This window comes from Toxotes jaculatrix, chromosome 6 (assembly GCF_017976425.1).
Source record: "Toxotes jaculatrix isolate fToxJac2 chromosome 6, fToxJac2.pri, whole genome shotgun sequence".
Classification (NCBI taxonomy): Eukaryota; Metazoa; Chordata; class Actinopteri; family Toxotidae; genus Toxotes; species Toxotes jaculatrix.
Genome location: NC_054399.1, coordinates 7,638,268 through 7,660,202, shown reverse-complemented (window position 1 = coordinate 7,660,202; position 21,935 = coordinate 7,638,268). Strand labels below are relative to the sequence as shown.

The window sequence follows — 21,935 nt, the reverse complement described above, 5'->3', positions numbered from 1 at the left end:
CAGACTCACATACTCAGACAAAGACGCAAGATGCACCGAAACCAGGGTTGGGAAGAGCACAGCCAGGCTGTAGCCAATATGAATGAAAAGTGGAGCAGAAATATGTAACAGTGGAGCACCGTAGGTGTCCTAACAGAAATATTTCAAATAATGTCAGTTAAATGGACATTTTCATGGCACAAATACATATTCCACCAGCTGGCGAAGTGAATATTTTGATCATTAATGTCCTCATTCACTCAGTCATTCGTCCATTTCCTGCACAGTTCCTTGCTGAACAAATTAACTCAAACATTTATTCCCACCTGAGTTTCCTTGTCCCGCAACGTCTCCTCTGCCTGTCTCACTCAGCAGGCAGAGAAACCAAGTTAGCTGAGCTCACAGACCTGAAGGACCATGTATCATTTGACGACAGAGGCTGATAGATGCCTGACAGACTGCCAAACCCCGGGATGTGCTACATGAGTCAAGCACAAACACTCCTCCGTCGTGCAGATATGCGTTTACACATGTATCCATCATCACCATGTGGGAGGTGTGTGTGTGTGTCTGTGTGCCTGTATATATGTGTGTGTGTGTGTCATGCTGGTCTGAGCAAGAAAAACCTTGTAAGCGTCCATCTCAACGGTGCCGTGGGACGATGGAGGTGGCTGAGCTCAGGCTCCAGGGCTGGATGATGAGGTGGGAGGATGTGAGATGACAGGGGTCTGATTCGGATGTTTAGAGAAAATCAAGCCATCAAGAACGGGGGGACCGTGAATGTGCACTAAAGGATCTACTGACTAGGTAGCACAACAGCACAAAAAAAAACACACCCTTTCCTGTCTTTTGCCTTCTCCTCGCCACAGAAACAAACGTGCGAGCGAACAAGCGAATGAAAGCAAATGGCAAAGCCTGGCCCGAGCTCTGAATGTCACAGTCAGTCATTGCAGCCTCCCTCTCTAAGTGATGCAGACAGAGAGCCATTCTGATTGCCCCACCAGTCAAGCCGAAGGGTGAAAAACATTTACATGCAAATACGAATGACCCACTAGCTACTGTGAGCACGCTAGCTATGGTATTCTGAATGCACAGCAACCACAGAAAAACCTGGCACTGAAGACTTGCCAATCAACAGCTCTATTGTAACTGCACACAGGCTTTAGAGGTAGCTGTTATGTGTGTAGGATATCAATTATTTTTTGCTTTTGTGGCTTATTGGTTTGTGACTGCCATTGTTACCGCTCCTCGTATCAAGTAAAATTAATGTTAATGAATTCAGAGCGGGGCATAATGTACTGCATTAACAGATTTGCTGTGAAGAAGCTTAAATCCTTTCTATCATTTCCAAATAACTCCTCAGCATACAGACCGTCTACCATCCTCACAGAATCCACTCATCTCTGACAGCCGCATTAATACCATGTAATCAACCATCCACTTTCAGTTTGAACAATTATAATCCATAACCCATCATAACAAACATGCCTCCCTGTCATATTGAGCGGTTAGTATCAGGGGACAGATTGCTGGTGGACTGGCAGGGTCTCCACAGGTCTTGGACATGGGGAGACCCTGGCTGTCTTCCTGACTGTCACCCACGGCTGGGATACTTGGATCGGGAACCCGCCTGCTGTCACCAGACCTGTTGCCTCCAGATGGGTCCTGGGTCTGATTCTGCGATTCCCACCCTCAGAGAAGATGCTCCATCCTCCTCCTCTGTTCCTTATTGCATCTCTTTGTCTTCTCATCCAATGACAAGTACATCAAGCTCGACCTTCCCTTCAACACTTCACCACTTCTCAGCAAAGACCAAATCACCATCCCTTTTGTTCTTTAACCTTGACATTCAGCTTTTAGCTCCATGTGATACTTTCATCTCATCACTCACTCATTGGCTCCAGTTTCTTGGCTAAAATCCTCCCCTGTGTGTGTGTGTGTGTGTGTGCGTGTGTGTGTGGTGTGGGTGTATATTTGAGTGCATGCACACATGCTTGGGAGATGAGCAGACGCACTGCACAGCGAGACCTCTTTGATTCCGCACAGCAGAGACCCACAGCGAGGCTGTACATTAATTGGTGCTTCTGAGCCGTTAATTTAGGCGAGTACATTCAAGGACCCACTTTCCCTCCACTTTTCAACAGTAACCGAGGCTGAACAAGGATCCTCTCAAGACTCTTCCACTATTTTCCACCTCTCCTCCCTGTTCTCAACTCATGGCCTTCTCTCTGCTTGACGCCTCTCTACTCTCACCCAATTACCTTATAGTCCAGCTTTACCCGTAAACCATCAGCGTGTCGGTGCCCCTTCTTGCCTCACCTGCTCTTCGTTCTCTCTTCACTTCACCATCACCGAGTGAAGAGAGACCGCAGGTCGCAGTCTCTGCTCCGTTCCTGCACTTCGCCAACTGCCCCGCGTCCAGTGCCAGTAAGCCAGAGTTTTCTTTTTGTTTTTTTCAGCATGACTGACTCCCCCAGGTCACTGAACGCATTAAGCTGTTAATTACCTCAAAGCACAAAACTAGTGGTAGCTTGGCAGCAAACTTAGCAGACATCTACATTTTTTTTTTTAAAGAGTACAGCCACAAACCTAAAACCAGAACACCAGTGAGACAAGCAGAGATGACAGCAACAACAGCTGAAGCTACACATCCAGTGGTAAACAATTCTGTCAACAGCAGGAACAGACAACGCCAATGAGGACATTCTCATTTTATTTTTGCAGCTTCTCTGCGACCATAAAACTACAGGGTAGAGCCATTTGGGCTGGAAGTTCCCCTAAGAAATGAATCAGCCATAAAAAAGCAGCAGGATAATACCAGTCTGGCCCACAGGGCATGGTTTCTTCAGATACACGCTGGGCTGATGCGGGAAATGATTCAGGATGTGTGTGACCAGCATCCTCTCCGCAATGTATCCCACCATACAGTAGTTACACTGTGCCTTGTTTGTTATCTGCGGAGCGATCATAGCAACCTGACATGGGAAATAAAACTGAGGAGGTGTACAAACTCTGTCTGTAAACGCTATAATAGAAATAAGTGTTGCTATTTATATCATGTCAGAGAAGAAAAATATTATAATTGCGGTATGGCTGCTGGCGCTGAATATGCTGCTCCAGGCTTTGGTCTTGTGGTGGCTTGTTACTTAGCTGTGAATGTGTTTTTGTCTGTGTCTGTGCATGTCTGGGAATATGCAAGTGTGTGTCCAGTGTGTATTCATGTATTCTGGGTGGTATAAGGGGACTGTCCTGTCCTCGCTCTTCCTGACCATGGTCCCTCATTAGTCTCTTCTCTTGTTAACAAACTGGGGCTCTGCGGACACCAAGACTTCATAAGAGTGTGAGAGAGACAAAGTGTGTGTGTGTGTGTGTGTGTGGAGAAAAGGAGAAAACAGAGGATGGGGGGGGGGGGGGGGGTAGCTATGTGAACACAACTTAATGACAAGCAAACAGGCCGTGAAAAACATTCAGCTCACACACACTGACTGTTTATTCGTGTCCAGGAAGTAAACGTTGGTGTCCGTCTCTGTCATGTCTGCCTGTCTTTTCATCCTGTCTCCCACAGTATCACTCATGGTCCGCTGCCAGTGGGATCGAGTTTATACTCATGGAAATGTCTCTCTCCAACTGCTGCAGAGAATGGAAGAAAACCTTGTGCCTACCTTATTTAGATACAGGAAAGACACGCACACAACAACACACTCCCCCTGTGGAGGTACAATAAGCCTACATGGAATGCCAGTTTTACCAACGGGAAGCATCTTTATTCAACAGCCACTTGGCCTTTGGTGATAGCAGCTGCATTCTTTGTTCCTGTCATACTGCGTCACCTCAGGCTTACACAACATGATACCGCTCCAACTTCTCCAAGACGTTCTGTCACAGTTAAAGGGCATAGACAAAAAAATATTGAAATCATTCGCTTTACACACTCCCAACGAGAGGCTAGCCTGTGGCTGCTGATGACAGCAGCCATAAGAGAGAGTTTTCAAAGAAAAATGAAAGAGTGCTTATTATTGACTATATCGGGCTTCCTTCTTTGAACTCCCTCATCTATTTGAGCTGCCTTGGCATTGCGCTGGATGTATAAGAGCCATGAAACAGACAGAGAGATGAGAGTGAAAGGAAGAGAGGGCTGGAAAAACAAGTGATTAAAAGATAAAAGGGAGAGAGCAGATGATGAGGGAGCAGCGATGTGTGATTAAATGGCGGAGGTGGTCCCGTTGGGCTATAGCCCTTATTGCATTTTAATGGGGGGCTGGATGATCCTTGACCCTTTGTGAGGCAGCGGTAGCACCTCAGTGCAGATCAAACTGCCAGGCTTGACGAACCACCCTGGAAGGCATCTGGGCCTTGAGAATGAGGTGTGTTGTGTGTGCGTGTGTGTCTCTGTGCATGTGTGCATGTGTGAGGGCTCACAGGGTCACAGGCAACGTGTTTATCCTGCTGCTATGGCAACCCCAGCAGTAGCCTTGGGCAAATAACAACAAGCAAAGCGGTATATGTGTGTGTGTGCACGAGAGAGAGAGAGAATATGTGAAGAGGGGATTTAAAAAGATGAAGTGTGTGATTTAATATAAGTCCTCAATTCATACATTTCAAAGAGCTGTCCTGTTCTCCCCCCTCTCTCTCCCTCACTCCCCCAGTATGGCTGGCCTGCACCTCAATCATCAGGCCCTCCTTTTCACCTTCTCTTTCTCCCAGCTCCACATGCTAAGTGGGAACATTGTTACGGTCAATTTGTCCCATTCAGGGTCCCAGTGGGCAGTGTCCCTGCCCTGACAGCCTGCAGACAGAGACCACACTGCCTGAGAGGCCTTGACATCAAGGCCCGGAGGAGAGGGAGAGGGGGGAGGCGGGAGGGAAGAAAGCGGAGGAGAGGAAAGCAAAGAACAACTGGGGAAGGCGGGGAAACAGGAGAAGAGAGGTAATGATTGCTGAAGAGAAAGAATGACAGAAAAAAAGAAAAAGAGGTTGGGGTGCCAGGTTTAACACAAGCCCCCAGACTCGGCAGCTCAATAGTATTTCCTACCTGTCTGTCAATCACAGACTAGCCTGATGTAGATGACGACAGCTCTGCTTCCACAGCGGATACTTTTAATCCATCTGCCTGAATTCGGTCTAAACCCAGTGAAATACAACACAGAGTGGACAGGCTCACGGGAGTCAGAAACGCAGATGTTCACGCACATATATTTGGTGCAATATTTGTATATAATAATTAGAGTCAAATAAAATGTTTACCCTTATGACTTAATTTTTCCAAGGAGAACCTGGTTCCAAGGAGAAACTGGTTCCTGAACTGGTTGGTTCAGGAAATCACTGTTTCTCCTCCCTTAAGTCCGGAGGTATGTGCAATTTCACTGGAACTAGTCTTTACCAACAAAACGGTCAAGGTGTTGATTACACAGAGCGATGGGACACAGAAAAGATATGTTCTTTTTTGAATACTTTGACTGGCGACCATTCGGGTGAGTGTGTACCCTGCCTCTCGCCCATAGTCAGCTGGGATATGCTCCAGCTCCCCGCGACCCTGACGGATCAAGCGATATAGAAGATGAATGAATGAGCACCACAAATGAAATTCTGTTAATCTCAATTGTGATGTGGGCATATTCAACCCAAACAGCCTCCACGGTTAGAAACTGTACCACTAGAGATAAGTGAGAAAGTATGTATTTCTGTAAACTTGGTGAAAGTCATGTAAAACAGTCCATAAAAAAGGAGGAAACCAGTTGATAATCCACTCAACATTCCCACTCGAACTTTGCTCGTGAACAGCAAATTCAAACTTCAAACTGCATAAACATATGGACTAAAGCTTTATTCTACACGAATAAAGCTTTAACCCATATGTTCCTCAAATCAGATTCTAGGGAAAAAAACATACTGATGAGGTAAAACTTTATTTCCTAACTTTGGCCTGGAACTAAGCTTTGTCTGTGTAATCTGTGAATTTTATTTCGACACCAGAGCTGCCTCAGGCCCCACAGGTGATGTAACTCCTCAGCAGGGTGCAGTGGGGAGGTGGGAAAGAGGGATTAAGTCGCTGTGTAAAGGCACCTGTTACTTTAGCACATAGGGCGCAACACTTGCTCAGAGGCAAAGGGTGCAGAGCGGCTGTTGGCGTCAGAAACGAGGCACAAACAGAGCACCCATTCAACCAAGGCTGGACACTGCTGAATCACACTTGTATAGGGCACAGAGAGACTGACTCACACACATGCACACACATGCACAACAACGTCCATACAAGACAGGAAGGCAAACAGACACAATGCGATGAACAATTTGCCTTATGTTTCTCTATGATAGACATAGGCAAACTCTCACTCTGTCTTTCTCTTCTTGGTTTGCACACACACACACAAACAATTCTCCAAACTAATTGGTAATTCAGGTTCCACAGTAGAAAGACAGCAAGGATCTGTCAAGGGCAAGTGTGTATGGTGGGATGTTGCAGATCTTCCCAAATTAACTAAATTTATAATAAATCACTGGGCACTGCTAGCTAAGGATTAGCCAAGCTCCAGTGAGCAGTTTGTTAAGCTGCGAGGAGAAGCACTCGGGGACGGAGAAAACACAGCCAAAAACTGACATCAGCACTGGGACCTTGGAACGGTACAAACCCCCTCACTCCTCCCCACCCCTACCCCCGCCTGGTTTCCTGGGCACACATTTAGCCTTGTTATCTGAGTTCTCCATTGACACAAAATCCTGCTCCTATATTAGGCCTTTTCTTGGAGCTATTTCTTTTTCTTCTGTTGGGGTTTAACCACTAATCACTTTTAGTGTTCAAGACATCAGCTCTAACATCAGGTACACTGCTCCTTCGATTGCTTTCCTTATGTTTGCCTTACATAACTCTCCGTGCAATCTTGCCCCCTACTGAGTCATTTCTTTTGGCAGGAGGAATGCTTCCTACAGTGTGGTTATTTACATACTGACTGAGAAAACATTTATCCCCTCTCCCCTTCCTGCAGACAGAAATTAAACTATTTTAAGGAAGCTTATTATAAATTTTTTTCAATTTCATCATAAAAAAATTGGCCTTTTTATTCGAGAGCTGAATCTTGACAAAGGGCTAATATTTTTGTAGTGATTCCAGTCAAATTAACAGTATGTGCCAGAGCAGCAGCTCCAAGGTCTGTCTCTTGATAATTTTGGTTCCCTGATCTTGTCCACAACCCTAAGCTAGCCATGGTGAAAATAAATCATCATTTAACTATTATTTTAGAGCAGAATTTCCCTCCAAATTTTCTAAAGATGGCTTGAAGCACCAGCAAAAGCAACTGATGGTTCTATTCTCAGCTCTCATGTGTTTTGTCCTTTGCTCCTGAACAAATGAAAATTAGATCCAGTACAATGAGAAGATCAGAGATCGCATCAGACAGGTATTTCCTGTGTTGTCTACTAATTCATTCCCTCTGATAACATTTCTCTTGTAATTACTGGTAGCATGATGGGCCTACAAGAGGATGTCGGTACACGTGAGAAAAGGGCACCACTCCTCCGCTGTCATGCCAAAGAAGCAACGACACTCAGATGATTAGACAATATCTAGTTTATGATCAGCTCTCCTTTCATCTGTCTCCTGTTTCATCTTAATTTCTTCCCTTTCACCACCTACTGTATCTCCCTCCTGCTACTGTGAAAAAGGGCTGAAACAGAGTCTGGTGCAGTACGTCGCCCCCTGATGTAGAATCTGAGCAGCAGGGAGGGAGGATTTACTGTGTGTGTGCAACCTGCGGCAGCAACCCCGAGCCCTGTCTGTCAGGAGCGGGTGACAGCCCAGAGGAAGAGGAATTAAAGAGGCTCTTGTCCTCCGAGGCTGATTGACACAGTCAGAGCGACAGAAAGGTTAGTGGAGGTGCAGGTATTCCCTTGGCTGTGTCTCCCCTCGCACTGGACAAGGAGAACTGTCTCACTATCTTTCGATGTGTCTTTCTCTCTCTCTCTCTCTCTCTCTCTCTCTCTCTCCATACTCTTCTCTCACACACTAGGGCTCATTATAGGAATTCTCTGACCCTTGGGGACTTCGCTTACTTCTGTGTCTCTCTTTCCAGTCCACAAACCTTGGCGTTGGACAAAAGGCAGCTGAAAGGCAATTTGAATTTGAAACAGGGGCCACAACAAAAACATGCAGCTACCAAATGGAGAAACTTTAGGAGACTCGGAGCCAGCTATTGAGGAGTTAGCGGCCCTAACACAAAAAAAAGATGTGATTCTGACACTATCCAACCAACTAGCTCAGTGTACTGTAAAGATAGCAGCTACTGCAGAGGGGGAGAGGGAGGGAGGGATGGCAGAGAATGAAAGCAGGAGTAGTGGACTCCAGGGGCCCAGCGGGTAGGACTGTAGAACACACACAACCCCTAGCAGTTAACATACATCCACACAACATACGCTATACAAATAAACAAGCACACACACAGTGAAAAAGAGAGAGAGAGAGACAGAGGCATATTTTGACCAATCCCACAGTGAAGACACACTATCTCTGCTTCCACGGCTCTGCAACTTGAAAATTTGGTTTTCTAATTATGGTTCGAAATTATTTTCATGTAAAAGAAAAAATAATAAAAATAATATTTTAAAAATTGGGAAATCCCTTTGACACAGACAGGAAAGTCACAAATTTCACAATTAAACAGTTCCTTGAGGAAAACCTGCTCAATTAAGGTGGATGAGAGACACTGAGGTGCTGTGAGGACAGCAGTGTAACTGTTATCACGATGAAAGAAATGATCCTGGTCAATACACAACTGTCTGCCATTTTCAACCCAACAAGCTGAGTCGTGTCAATATCCCAATCAATAGATGGATGGCGAAGCGCCTCTTCAGGTTCCGGACAGCTGAAAGCTGCTTGTTCTGTGCGTGGCTGCGAGCTACGCAGTATGAAATTGAAAATCACACAATGAAACCTAATGTAGAGAGAAGACGCCAGGGAGACTATAGATCAGCCCGGTGCTGCACACTGGTTTAGTTGGTTTTAATCAGTTCCCACAACTAAATTCCTTCGTCTAATCAGAGTCGATATAAAGCATCAAGGCGCGACAGAGCTTGTGCCCAGAGCGCACCACCACCACCACCCACCACAGACCTCCACACCGGACAGCTCGAGTCACTTACCTTTGATTACCGCGTGGTAATCGTGCCGCCGAAACAACGACTGTGTGAGTCAATTGTGTGTCCCACTGGAAACAAAAAAAATAAAAAAAAAAATCCGAGAGTGAACAGAGGAGAGGGGAGTCTCTAGTCCTGTGTAGGGCTTTGTAAACTACTCCTCCCTGTCGCACCTGTCTCTGGCAAAAACTGATCCCGAACGCCGGCCTGACATCCCTAAGACAACTGTCTCAGGGGTTGTGTGTCCGTGTCCACCCCCCCTCCTGCTAGTTTGAACGCACACACACGCACACACACACAAACACACGCATACGGACACACGGCACCACCTGTCCCCGGTGCAAAACAGCCCACAAAGAGCTTCTATGTCGCGCAACAACACATGGCATTCCCCGTTAGTCTCTGCAGCAGTACTCCCTCACAGACAGCCGTCCGAGATCCCCAAGTAATCTGGAAACGCTGGGAGCAGTGAATGATGAAAAGGAGAACGCAACAACAACCCATCCAGCACACCACTGGCACCAAACCAGCTGCAACGTTTGGAAATTACATCTGCCGCCCTCGTTGCTCGCCCACTTGTGTTATCAATCTTCCGTCCCCACAATAGTTGGTCTATTTTGCCGCTGCGCACGACTGCTGCTCTGTCATTGCTGCGTCTTTTTCCACCTCGGGTCTCGCTGAAGGAAAAGACTGTCCTTCTGTCTGCGTTATGTGCCCCGCTTCCACACAGAGCCAGGCTCAGGATCCAGCGCAGGGCAAAGTCCCATTCATCGGTTTATTCAAAAATAGTTCCTGTTCCATGAGCTGCACTCAGGAGCTTTGGGTGAGGTGGTAGGACCACGGCGTTTGTGTTCTAGCGGTAGTATGAGCTACAGCATCTCCAGCGCTGCTCCCCGCTGTCATCCACAAGAGACTCCTAAACCCTGTTATTGCCAAAACCTGAAGCAGAATTATGCAGCGACTGGAATGGAATTGATTAATGGCTAATTGGGTTTCATTTTGAGGCGTCCAGTCTCTAACAACACCATAAAAACCAAAGTCTTGCTCCTCCTTGCAGCAGAAACTTGCTTAATGTGTGTCGACTAAAATTTAATGCTGGTAAAAAAAAAAAAAAAAAATGCCGAGGGTAAGTGGACATTGTTAGACACAGCCGAGGACAAACTACACCCGAGGCGCACACCTGAGAGAGAGAGAGAGCACTGTTCTGGTAAACTTTATTCCAAGGAACCTTTATACTGAAAAGACAAACAACACACGGTTTAGAAAATGTCTGAAAGGTTACGGTGCTGACGTTAAAATAAAACCACAAGGCCGAGTCAGATAATACTAAGCTTTATTACTAATATTTCCGTGGAGTCAAGTGGTGAAGCAACGTGAAAGGTACCTGAAAGAGACTCAGTCAACCGGGAGGTCACATTTTGATTTTTATCTTAAATTTTGATCAAACAAAACCAAGAAACAAGATTTTAGATTCAAAGCGTTTCATTTTGGCTCTGTTAACATCATACGGGCATTTTTTTTTTCAATATTTCTCAAACGGAAAGTATGAAGCAGCTTTAGAGTGTACAGTGACGCATATTGACTGGAAATTTTATTGGATTTTTTTTTTTAATTGAATCACAATTTCTGAGAATCCTGTTCACTGCAATGACAAAATAATTCAGCGAAGTTGAAAAACTGTTTTTCACCACCACTTTCTCTTTGCATGTTCTCATTGAGCCTAAATTAACACAACAGAGGAATAATTTAGTCTCATTAAATCTCAATATGCCTCCAGCCCATCACATTTGTTGCTCTTGTACAGTTTTGGGGTTTGCATTTGAAATGGGCCTTAAACGAACACTGCTCATCCTCACACTGACCTCAAATGAGAATCTTCAAGGCCTGTAGAGTACTTAAAGCTGAAATTACCGTACAGAAAAGCATTTATGTACACAAGTGTCAGTGGATAATGCTGGTGCTGTGTTAAAGGAGTTAAGACCTTCAGGGGCCTCTCTATGAAACTGCCACCGGAACCTAAGCCAAGCTTTGATTCATGAATAATTAATTCTTGAAATAATAACGTCTATAGGCTTGAAGGCTCATGTGTGCAGCTGTCTCTCATAAACCTGCTCCCAGCAGTCAGACTGCCTTTTTGATACAATCCACTAATCAGAGGTGCAAAATCAGATGACTCAACCTCTGAATTGGGAGGTGAAGGCAAAAAAAAAGTTCCCTGCTATTACTCAATTAAATGTAGTCAATGGTTATTTTATCCAAGATCCAAAAACATATTTTTATATAAGATCTTCTATACCTCATTCACATTATATAAGTAAAGGTCTTCAAATAATCACCTTTTAAATGTCATAAGTACTTTAGGATGCCACTCAGAATGGCACATTGTGGCTTACAGTACACAAATTCCTAGTTTTAAGCCGGTGACATTCTGTGGAGCTTATAATGTGGCCCACCGTTGTCTGACATTGATATTATTGTGGGACATGCTATTGGTTTGCTTGTTGTTTGCCGTTTTGTTTTTTTTCTTATCTGAATTTGCACAGCCAAAATGTGACTGCACCAGCACCGTAATACTTATTAACATTATTCATCCTGCTTACCTTATCATCCCATGCTGCCTGTGACATTGTAGCCTCCACAATTAAAACTTAAAAAGAAAGTTTCCTTTGTCCAGAGGAGGCTTGCTGAGAGCCTTTGTATAAGCTGATTGCGGTTACAACAGAGGACACTGCTCTGACAGCAGTATCATTATATTCAGGCAAATCGTTTCACCAACAGTAGAATAGCGACGGGTTCTGCTCACTCACTTGAATTCTGTCCCTTTTTTTCTCTCACATACAAAACCATCATGTCTCATGTGTCTTTAAGAACCTAAGCCAAGGTGTTCTGTCTTTTCATAACATGCAGCCAACACAGGCACTAAGGACAAGATACAGCAGCTTTGAATGCGTGGGATGAGAGAGCAAATCTATTCACACTGTGAAATGTGTCCAGCCTTTTCAGAGGGATTAAAAAAAAAAAAAAAGAAAAGTACAAGGAGTCTCCCGTCTGTGAGCGTGCCTGTGTGTATTTAGAGCGTGAGAACTCACACTTTTTATTGCTTTGTCCAGGCTTCTGCGCTGGTGGTTACTCCACCCAAGGTCAGTGTTAGAAACTAACCTCAAGTACTGCACGCCAGACAAAGTAAATTCTATTGGCAGAACACAAAGTGTGGCACGGTCGTGCAGTGGTTAGCACTGTCGCCTCACAGCAAGAGGGTTCCATGTTCGAACCCCGGTCTGGGCTCTTCTGTGCAGAGTTTGCATGTTCTTCCTGTGCCTGCTCTCTGGGTACTCTGACTTCCTCCCACAATCACCAAAAACATGCACATGCCTGTAAGCGTGCGTGTCTGTCTTTCTGTGTCAGCCCTGCGATTGACTGGCGACCAGTCCAGGGTGTACCCCGCCTCTCGCCCATAGTCAGCTGGGATAGGCTCCTGCGACCCTGACGGATTAAGCGGTAGAAAATGGATGGATGGAACACAAAGTATTATTTATGAATTTAACTTTTCATTTGAAAGGGGAAGAATGTGACAATGTCCCTCTCTAAAGGTATAGAGAGGTATAGCCTAGTTACAAGTTACTTTGCAAACTCATATTTTACATACACAAGTATTCATGTAGGCAACGGTTTACTAACAAACTCACCATAAAAGGCCAAAAAAATCATTTATTGCAGGTTTAAGTACATTTTTGTGATGATACTTCTGTACTTTTACACAAGTAAAACTTTGAATTCAGGACTTTTCCATGTAAGGGTGTATTTCTACATGTTTGTATTGCTGCTTTTCCTGAATGCATCTTCCAACCACTGCCCAAAATAGGAGTTATTTAGGGAAACCCTTCAGTGTAACACAGAATAGATGCAGAGAGGGAAGACTTCCACAGTGGCTCTCAGTGTACAAACTGTAGCTACTGCTGACAGAAGTCTATTCAAATATTAAACAGCTCTCCAAAAGTTTTTTTTTAAATCCCCAGATTAGCTTATTATTCTGTTTCCAGCTACTTTGCATACAAATGATTCAGAACGCAAAAACTTTGAGCCATGTTCAACAAAAGAACTTACACCATTTCATCTCCTGTCAAAGTTTGTGTGCTGACAATAAATAAATAAATAAATAAATAAAGAAGTATTCATTTTGTTCATCCGTTTCCTTTCATCCCACTCCGTGTGTCAGAGCAGGCAGGCAGTAGACCTGAGCCAGATAAAAAGGAGAAGAACTGCCACAAGAAAGCGAGAAAGCGGGGAAAAAAAAAACTACAACCTTTGATGGGGAATGCACTTTTTAATCTTTCTACAACATGGGAAAAAGGGGAGGGGCAACACAACCATCCTCCCTCTTGAGAAGGCAGGAGAGGAGAACAGTGTGTGTGACAAGTGTGTGTGTTTGTGTGTGTGTGTGTGTGTGTGTGTGTGTTAGTAGCAATAAAACAGGGGATATTCTGATGTCAAAGTTAGATGAAGTTTTTGTCTGCTAACTTCCATTCCAGCAGAAATACGAATGCAAAATAAAGATTCCTCAGTCTCCAGTGTGACCATTTTCTGTCTCACCAAAGTAAGCGGCGAACAAAGACACATAGACTGCGTGCAGGGTTCATGTGATCGCCTCCAGTGACTTCACAGGCTCAGAAGTCATTCTCAACTAATGGAGCTCAGCCATTTGATAAGCAGTTTGAAGACTGTTCTCCCATATGAAGAACTCCATAGTTAAGCGCAAGCTGCTTATTATGAACTACAATTATGTTTCATTGTTAATCAACCTTTCAGCAAATGCCCCAAAACAACCTGTTTAACATCAAGCAACAAAGCCCTCTAGTGGCCCTAGTAATTAAGACAGGAGTAAAGGAGGAACTCAGGTGATGTTGTATAGTGACAAAGTCCATGTAGGCAAGATGTCCCTGTATTTTGAAAAGATTAAAAGACGGAGGTTCACATTAACAATCAAATTTGATCTGATACAGTCTAGAGCAAAACTGAAAGAAAATTAGTATAATGGGGAAGAAAACTTTCAACTGATGAATTAGTTTGACTTAGTTACTATGTTTTGTTTTCCCATTTTAGCTCTGACTTATGAAGTGTTGATTATAGATAAAGTTGATATTAGATTAAGAGGCTATGTGTGATAACATTATCAAAATACTCAAGAAATATTCTGTTTCCAGCTGCTTTGCATACACAGTGAGAATTTGTATCAATTGAAAAAACAGAAAATGACCTTGACGGTGACAGCCCCTGGTGTGAGACTCTGCTCCAGTATTCATACAAAACATCCAACCAGTGAGCTCAATTCTGAATTGTTCTTCTTCTCAGCGTGACATGTAAACAGTAAAGGGAAAAGGTCTGAATAACAAACCTTTGTCTGGCTGTGAATGAGAGCAACAAAAAGTCTGCTTTCATAAATGATGGATGCGTGTTCATCTCCTATATGTGAAACAAGCTAACTTTTATATTCATTTATGTTTGCACAACTTTTTCCATGTTCCACAGTTTGTGTGCAGATCTGTTATTTATTTATTCATAAATACACTTGCTTATTCTCTTGCTCTTGCAGCTGAGTCTGAAGAAGACATTGTAATTAATACTCTGAAATAAATATAAGTCCTGATTACTGATTTAAATAGCCTAAATATGAAATAATTTACAGTCTGTGTGTAAACAGACTTGATCAGCTTGCTGTAAATTAGTTGGGACCAATCTAGGTGACTTTATTATTACTGTGAGATACTGCAGAGGCAGCCATCAATCTGTCATTGTGAATGTGGTGCAGAGATGGAAAGGTAGAGGAAATGAGATGGGATATGGAGTGGGAAGAGAAGGCAGACAGAGGAGAGAGGGCAGGCACACTTTGCTATGAAGAGATTTGGAGAAAATGATATTGGAAAAACGAGTGGAAAAGGATAAAAGAAGCAAATTTTTTTGCTGAAAGGGATGAGAATCAATACTAAAACATACTGAGATATATTTTTTTTTACTCAGAGAGCAGAGACTAAAACAGCAAAGCTTGGAGAATCAATGGATGGTGAAAAAGCATGCACTCTGCCTCACCTCTTCAAGTCACAACAGATAGTCCTTTTGTTTGGAGAAGGGTCACAGTAATGTGCCATCGCTGTCAAAACTCATACAATCAAAACACTAAAGAACCATAAATATTTCAGGGCCAGTCGGCTCTTTCCATGTTTCCTCTCTACCTCCGCTGTGGCAGCTGACCCGTTGTCAGGGCTCTAGGGTGAAATAAGCTCTCGAAACTAAACAGGGGAGACCCAGAGAAATGGAGAGGCAGCTGCTGGTATTCAAAAAGCGAAAGTCATAAAACACAGTGTGAGGAAATTGTGTATTCTCTGTGGAAGCAAAGTTGAGACTACCTGTTGGCCATGGCGAGGCACAGCTCTGTTATTTGTTTTTCGTCGTGTATATTGCATGAAGTGACCTGGCCTTCCCCATGTTCTCTGACTGTGGCTACAAATCTTTTAGATTATGTTATGTGGCAGCTCTGCTGCCCTGGGGTTTGTGCTTTTTTTTTTCCTTCTTTTCTGTTTTCTCCTTTTGTTCTGTGTGTGTGTGTGTGGGTGTGGTTTGGTGTGTTTTTTTTAGTTCCAGGATTCCTGGGCGGTTCCTCCCCACTCCTGCCTCCTGCTCGGGCTGATTGGACACACCTGAGTGCAATCAGTCTTCGCAGGAAAGTATAAGAGGCTCAGCATTCCAGCTCTTCCTCGCCAGTTCGTTTCGTCATGTTCCTCGGTGACTAGACTGTGCTTTGCTCCTCGTGAGCGTATCTTGGAATTTACTTACCTTTAGAACTCTGCTTTCCGGATCCCCTCTAACCTGTGTGCTCTCTCCTTCCCCAGTTCCACCGGCCGGATACCCTCACCACGTTTCTCGCTGCTCCAGCTTGCTCTGCCACGCCGCCCAGGAATCCCTTCACCGCCCTGCATATTCCTCTTGATCTCTTGCATTAACTGAACTGAACGGCTAATAATAAACCTTTTGACACCCATTTCCCCTCGCCTGTCTGCTTTTGGGTCCAGGCCTGATTAAGGAACTCAGCCCTAACAGAACGAACTGGCCAGAACATGGACCCAGCAGACGCGGAGAAACTCCCGCAGGCGGTCTCCTCCCAGGGAGTACTCATTGGCCGCCATCACCAGATACTCCAGGACCTTCAAGAACAGCAACATGCCCTCGGACAACAGGTGACTCAGATCAGCCACATCCTGAGCTCCCTCGCCGAGCGGATCGCTTCCTCATCACCGCCCTCGGCAACCGGCGGCACGGTTCCCGCACCCACCAACCCTGCTCAGGTGGATGTGCCAGTTCCCACACCCGAGTTGTTTCATGGAGATCCTGACAAGAGTAAAGGCTTCCTGCTTCAATGTCGCCAGTTTTTTGACATGCAGCCGAACACTTATTACTCGGATATGAGCCGGATCGCTTACTTCACCGGTCTTCTCCGAGGTAGAGCACTGGCGTGGGCAGAATCCTTTCTGGGTGAGGCGGGGGCGAGCAGGTATTCATACTCACATTTCCTGTCAGAATTCAAACTGGTTTTTGCTCTTCCTAATGCTCCTGCTAACGCCTCCAAAAGACTCCTTAATCTCCGGCAGGGTTCCCGATTCGCCGCCGATTACGCAATCGAGTTCCGCACTCTGGCAGCAGAAGCTGGCTGGAACGAGGCGGCGCTCCGAGCCGGCTACATCAACGGCTTATGTGAGCAGCTAAAAGACGACCTGGCAGCTAGGGACGAGCCAGTATCGTTTAACGATCTTGTCACACTAACCATCCGCTTAGATTCCAGACAAAGAGAGAGGAAACGTGAACGCACCACCAGGCCGCCATTACGGCTCCACCCCACGCCGGAGCACTACAAATCTGGGTCGGGCACTTCTCCATCCTTCACTACTTCCTCTGCTCAGCCACCTGTCATACCTGCTGAGGAACCCATGCAGCTGGGTCGTACCCGGTTAACTCCTGAGGAACGCCAGCGTCGCATCCGGGCTGGTGAGTGCCTTTACTGTGGCAAAGCAGGTCACCTCATTTCCTCCTGTCCTATTCGCCCAAACTCAGCAGCCTACCAGTACAAATAGGGAGTCTGGTGGGCCAATCTGCCTCTTTTCCCCAAAATCTCCCTAGACTACTGCTCCCAGCTTCCCTGCAGCTCCATCACCCCCTTCCCCTCTGGGCTCTGGTCGATTCGGGGGCTGAACAGAACTTCCTAGACTCAGAGTTCATTCGTCAAGCAGGCATTAAGGTGGAGCCTCTCCCTGGATCCATTCCCGTCTGCGCCTTAAATGGCAAATACCTGGCTAAGATCACACACCAGACAGAACCGCTTCACCTAGTACTCTCTGGAAACCACCATGAAAAGATCTGTTTTCTGGTTTTCTCCGCACCCCAAACCCCTCTGGTCCTGGGACACCCATGGCTCAAAACACACAACCCTCACATAGACTGGGCAGCTGGTAAGATAATAAATTGGTCTCTCCACTGTCATAAGTTCTGCTTACGCTCTGCTTTACCGCCCCCAGGGAAGCTCCTCTCACCTGCAACCTCAGATCCGCCAGACCTATCCTCCGTGCCCCCCGAGTATCATGACCTCGGGGAGGTGTTCAGCAAGAGTAAGGCTTTCTCTCTTCCACCTCACAGACCTTATGACTGTGCCATAGACCTGATCCCTGGCTCCACCCTCCCCTCTGGCCGCCTATACAATATGTCGAAGCCAGAGCGGGAGGCTATGGAGAGTTACATCCAAGACTCTCTCCAAACTGGTTTAATCCGTCCATCCTCCTCTCCCCTGGGAGCCGGATTCTTCTTTGTGGAAAAGAAGGATAAAACTCTCAGACCCTGCATCGATTACAAGGAGCTCAACAACATCACCGTCAAAAATAAGTACCCGCTACCCCTCATCTCCTCAGCCTTCGAGTGTCTGCACGGCTCCACCATCTTCACTAAACTAGATCTCCGCAACGCCTACCACCTGGTAAGAATCCGAGAGGGGGATGAATGGAAGACAGCATTCAACACCCCTCTCGGCCATTTTGAATATCTAGTCATGCCATTCGGGCTTACCAATGCTCCAGCCATTTTTCAAGGCCTAGTAAACGATGTATTAAGGGACTTCCTGAACCGTTTTGTCTTTGTCTACCTGGACGATATTCTAATCTTTTCCAAAGATCCCCTCGAGCACCGTGAACACGTCCGCCTGGTCCTGCAGAGACTCCTGGAGAACCGTCTCTACATAAAAGCGGAGAAGTGTGAGTTCCATGCAGACACCGTTTCATTCCTGGGCTTCATCATCAAGCAGGGCCAGGTTCAAGCAGACCCCAGCAAAGTTCAAGCGGTGGTAGATTGGCCTACTCCTGCTGACAGAAAACAACTTCAGCGCTTCTTGGGGTTTGCCAATTTCTACCGCCGATTCATTCGTAACTACAGCACTATTGCTGCCCCATTAACCAGTCTCACTTCCACATCTATCCCTTTTCAGTGGACATCCGAGGCTGAGCAGGCGTTCACCCAGCTCAAGAGGCGGTTCACCTCCGCACCAATCTTAACCCAACCTGACCATGCTCTCCAGTTCATTGTGGAAGTGGACGCCTCCAATGTGGGCGTGGGGGCCGTCCTCTCCCAAAGGTCCTCCACCGACCAGAAACTGCATCCCTGTGCCTTCTTCTCCCGTCGCCTCTCCCCGGCAGAACGCAACTATGATGTAGGCAACAGAGAACTCCTGGCAGTGAAGTTGGCTTTGGAGGAGTGGCGACACTGGTTGGAGGGGGCTGAGCTGCCTTTTGTGGTGTGGACAGACCATAAGAATTTAGCGTACCTGCAGTCGGCTAAGAGGTTAAACTCTCGACAGGCCCGGTGGGCGCTGTTCTTTGGTCGCTTCAGATTCACTATCACTTATCGCCCAGGCTCAAAAAATGTCAAACCTGACGCTCTGTCCCGCCAATTTGACACAGATCCCAGTCCATCCACTCCCGAGTCCATTTTGCCGACTTCCTGCGTGATAGGAGCCTTGACATGGCCATTTGAAACTGAGTTGCGTTCTGCTCTGGTGGATGAACCTGATCCTGGCACTGGTCCCCCCGGCAAGCATTATGTTCCCCAGTCTGTACGCTCCTCTGTCCTCCAGTGGGGGCATGACTCCAAGCTGTTTTGTCACCCCGGGATCAAAAGGACTCTCTCTCTCCTTCGCAGCCATTTCTGGTGGCCTACTCTGGAAACAGACACCCGGGACTACATTGCCGCATGCACCAACTGTTCCAGAAACAAGCCCTCCCATCGGCCCCCTGCTGGAGAACTACTACCCCTTTCTGTCCCTCATCGCCCATGGTCTCACATCGCCATAGACTTTGTAACAGGATTACCTCCCTCCAACGGCTATACCACCATCTTCACTGTTGTCGATCGCTTTTCCAAATCTGCCCACTTCATTCCCCTACCTAAACTCCCCTCCGCCCGTGAAACTGCTGACACCCTGGTTTCACAAATATTCAGACTCCATGGCATTCCTTCTGACATAGTTTCTGACCGAGGTCCACAATTCACTTCACAAGTCTGGAAAGCTTTCTGTACTTCCCTAGGTGCCACTGTCAGCCTTTCCTCTGGTTTCCATCCCCAGTCCAACGGACAAACTGAAAGGACTAACCAGGAGTTGGAAGCCGCTCTCCGCTGCCTCTCCTCCCACAACCCCTCCACCTGGTCAACGCAACTTCCCTGGATTGAATATGCGCACAACACTTTGGTGTCATCGGCAACTGGTTTATCCCCATTCGAGTGCTCCCTGGGCTATCAGCCACCTCTCTTCCCTGAGGATGAAAAAGACCTCGCTGTTCCTTCTGTCCAGGCACACATGCATCGCTGCAGACGTGTTTGGAGGGATGCTCGCAAAGCACTGCTTCGAACCAGCGCCATCAACAAACGTCAGGCCGACCGACACAGGAATCCAGCCCCTGAGTACATCCCCGGACAAAAGGTGTGGCTGTCTACTAAAGACATTCCTTTAAAGGTGGTCTCCAAAAAACTGGCTCCTAGGTTCATTGGCCCTTTTGAGGTAGAAAGTATCATTAACCCTGTTGCTGTCCGTTTGAAACTGCCTCAGTCCCTTCGCATTCACCCCACATTCCATGTCTCCCTGCTTAAACCACTCTCCACCAGCCCTCTCAGCCCCCCGACCGTTCCCCCACCTCCCGCCCGAGTGGTGGATGATTGGCCCGCCTTTTCAGTCCGTCGGTTGCTAGATGTCCGCCGCCGGGGTCGGGGTCTGCAGTACTTGGTGGACTGGGAAGGTTATGGCCCCGAGGAGCGCTCCTGGGTGTCCAGGTCCCTCATCCTGGACCCTCAGCTCATTAAGGACTTTCATACGGCTCACCCTGACAAGCCTGCTGGACCGCCTGGAGGCGGTCGTTGAGGGGGGGGTACTGTTATGTGGCAGCTCTGCTGCCCTGGGGTTTGTGCTTTTTTTTTTCCTTCTTTTCTGTTTTCTCCTTTTGTTCTGTGTGTGTGTGTGTGGGTGTGGTTTGGTGTGTTTTTTTTAGTTCCAGGATTCCTGGGCGGTTCCTCCCCACTCCTGCCTCCTGCTCGGGCTGATTGGACACACCTGAGTGCAATCAGTCTTCGCAGGAAAGTATAAGAGGCTCAGCATTCCAGCTCTTCCTCGCCAGTTCGTTTCGTCATGTTCCTCGGTGACTAGACTGTGCTTTGCTCCTCGTGAGCGTATCTTGGAATTTACTTACCTTTAGAACTCTGCTTTCCGGATCCCCTCTAACCTGTGTGCTCTCTCCTTCCCCAGTTCCACCGGCCGGATACCCTCACCACGTTTCTCGCTGCTCCAGCTTGCTCTGCCACGCCGCCCAGGAATCCCTTCACCGCCCTGCATATTCCTCTTGATCTCTTGCATTAACTGAACTGAACGGCTAATAATAAACCTTTTGACACCCATTTCCCCTCGCCTGTCTGCTTTTGGGTCCAGGCCTGATTAAGGAACTCAGCCCTAACAGATTATGTGTTTTTAACGTCTACTAGAGGTTCCCCACAAATCACTTTTCTAATATCCTTTAAGCCAAAGGCACAACAGTCATAAAACGTCTGTAGCCAGTTAAGTTTTCCTCGCAGGGCAGTTTTACTCAAAAGATTAAAGACCGTTATGCTCGCAAAAAGTTTAATGCATAAAGTTAATGACTTTTATGAGCTTTCATTTTGAGCTTCCACTTTCTAAATGGACATTCTTTCTTGCAATGTTCACCTCTCATACACTCTGATGCACATAATTAGTTAAGTTTGTATATTTTGCTGTTGAGTGGAAAGAAAAACCTAAACTAGATGGTGTTCACTTTTTTCAGACTCAATGACATGAATAGATATTCATTACTTGAAAAAAAAAGTGTAAAACATTACCTTGATGCAGGGCCACTATATACTGTACTAGAAACTATATACAGCATGTGTCCATATTAGTTTTTTTGTTTTTTGTTTGACATTTTGGGAGATCCATTTATTTGCTTCCTGGCTAAGACTTAGATGAAAAGATAGATATCAGCATCATCTTTTGCGCGTTTCTGAAAATGTTGGAACATTGCTTTAAACTAGCCTCTCTTCAGTTCCAGATCATAAAATTCTGATCAATACATTCCTATAAGAAGGAACAATAATGAATTCTGTGCTTACCAGCATGTGACAAAGGTCAGACTCTTATCTGTTTATTTTTTCAACATGACAGTTGTCTCATTCAACCTAAGCATTACCCTGGCCTTGGTTATGCCTTATTAATATGCTATTGGGCAGAATATAGTAAGGGCAAA

At 46.1% G+C, this 21,935-nt stretch overlaps 1 protein-coding gene across 1 annotated transcript in view; it reads right to left on the bottom strand.

The window, feature by feature from the left end:
• sema6bb (sema domain, transmembrane domain (TM), and cytoplasmic domain, (semaphorin) 6Bb) overlaps positions 1 to 9,941 on the bottom strand; it is a 114,158-nt gene extending 104,217 nt beyond the window's left edge. Inside the window, exon 1 of the mRNA XM_041041047.1 lies at positions 9,112 to 9,941. The gene's annotated coding sequence lies outside the window, so the exon portion shown is untranslated. The remainder of the gene's footprint in view (positions 1 to 9,111) is intronic.
• Positions 9,942 to 21,935: the final 11,994 nt, after the last annotated feature.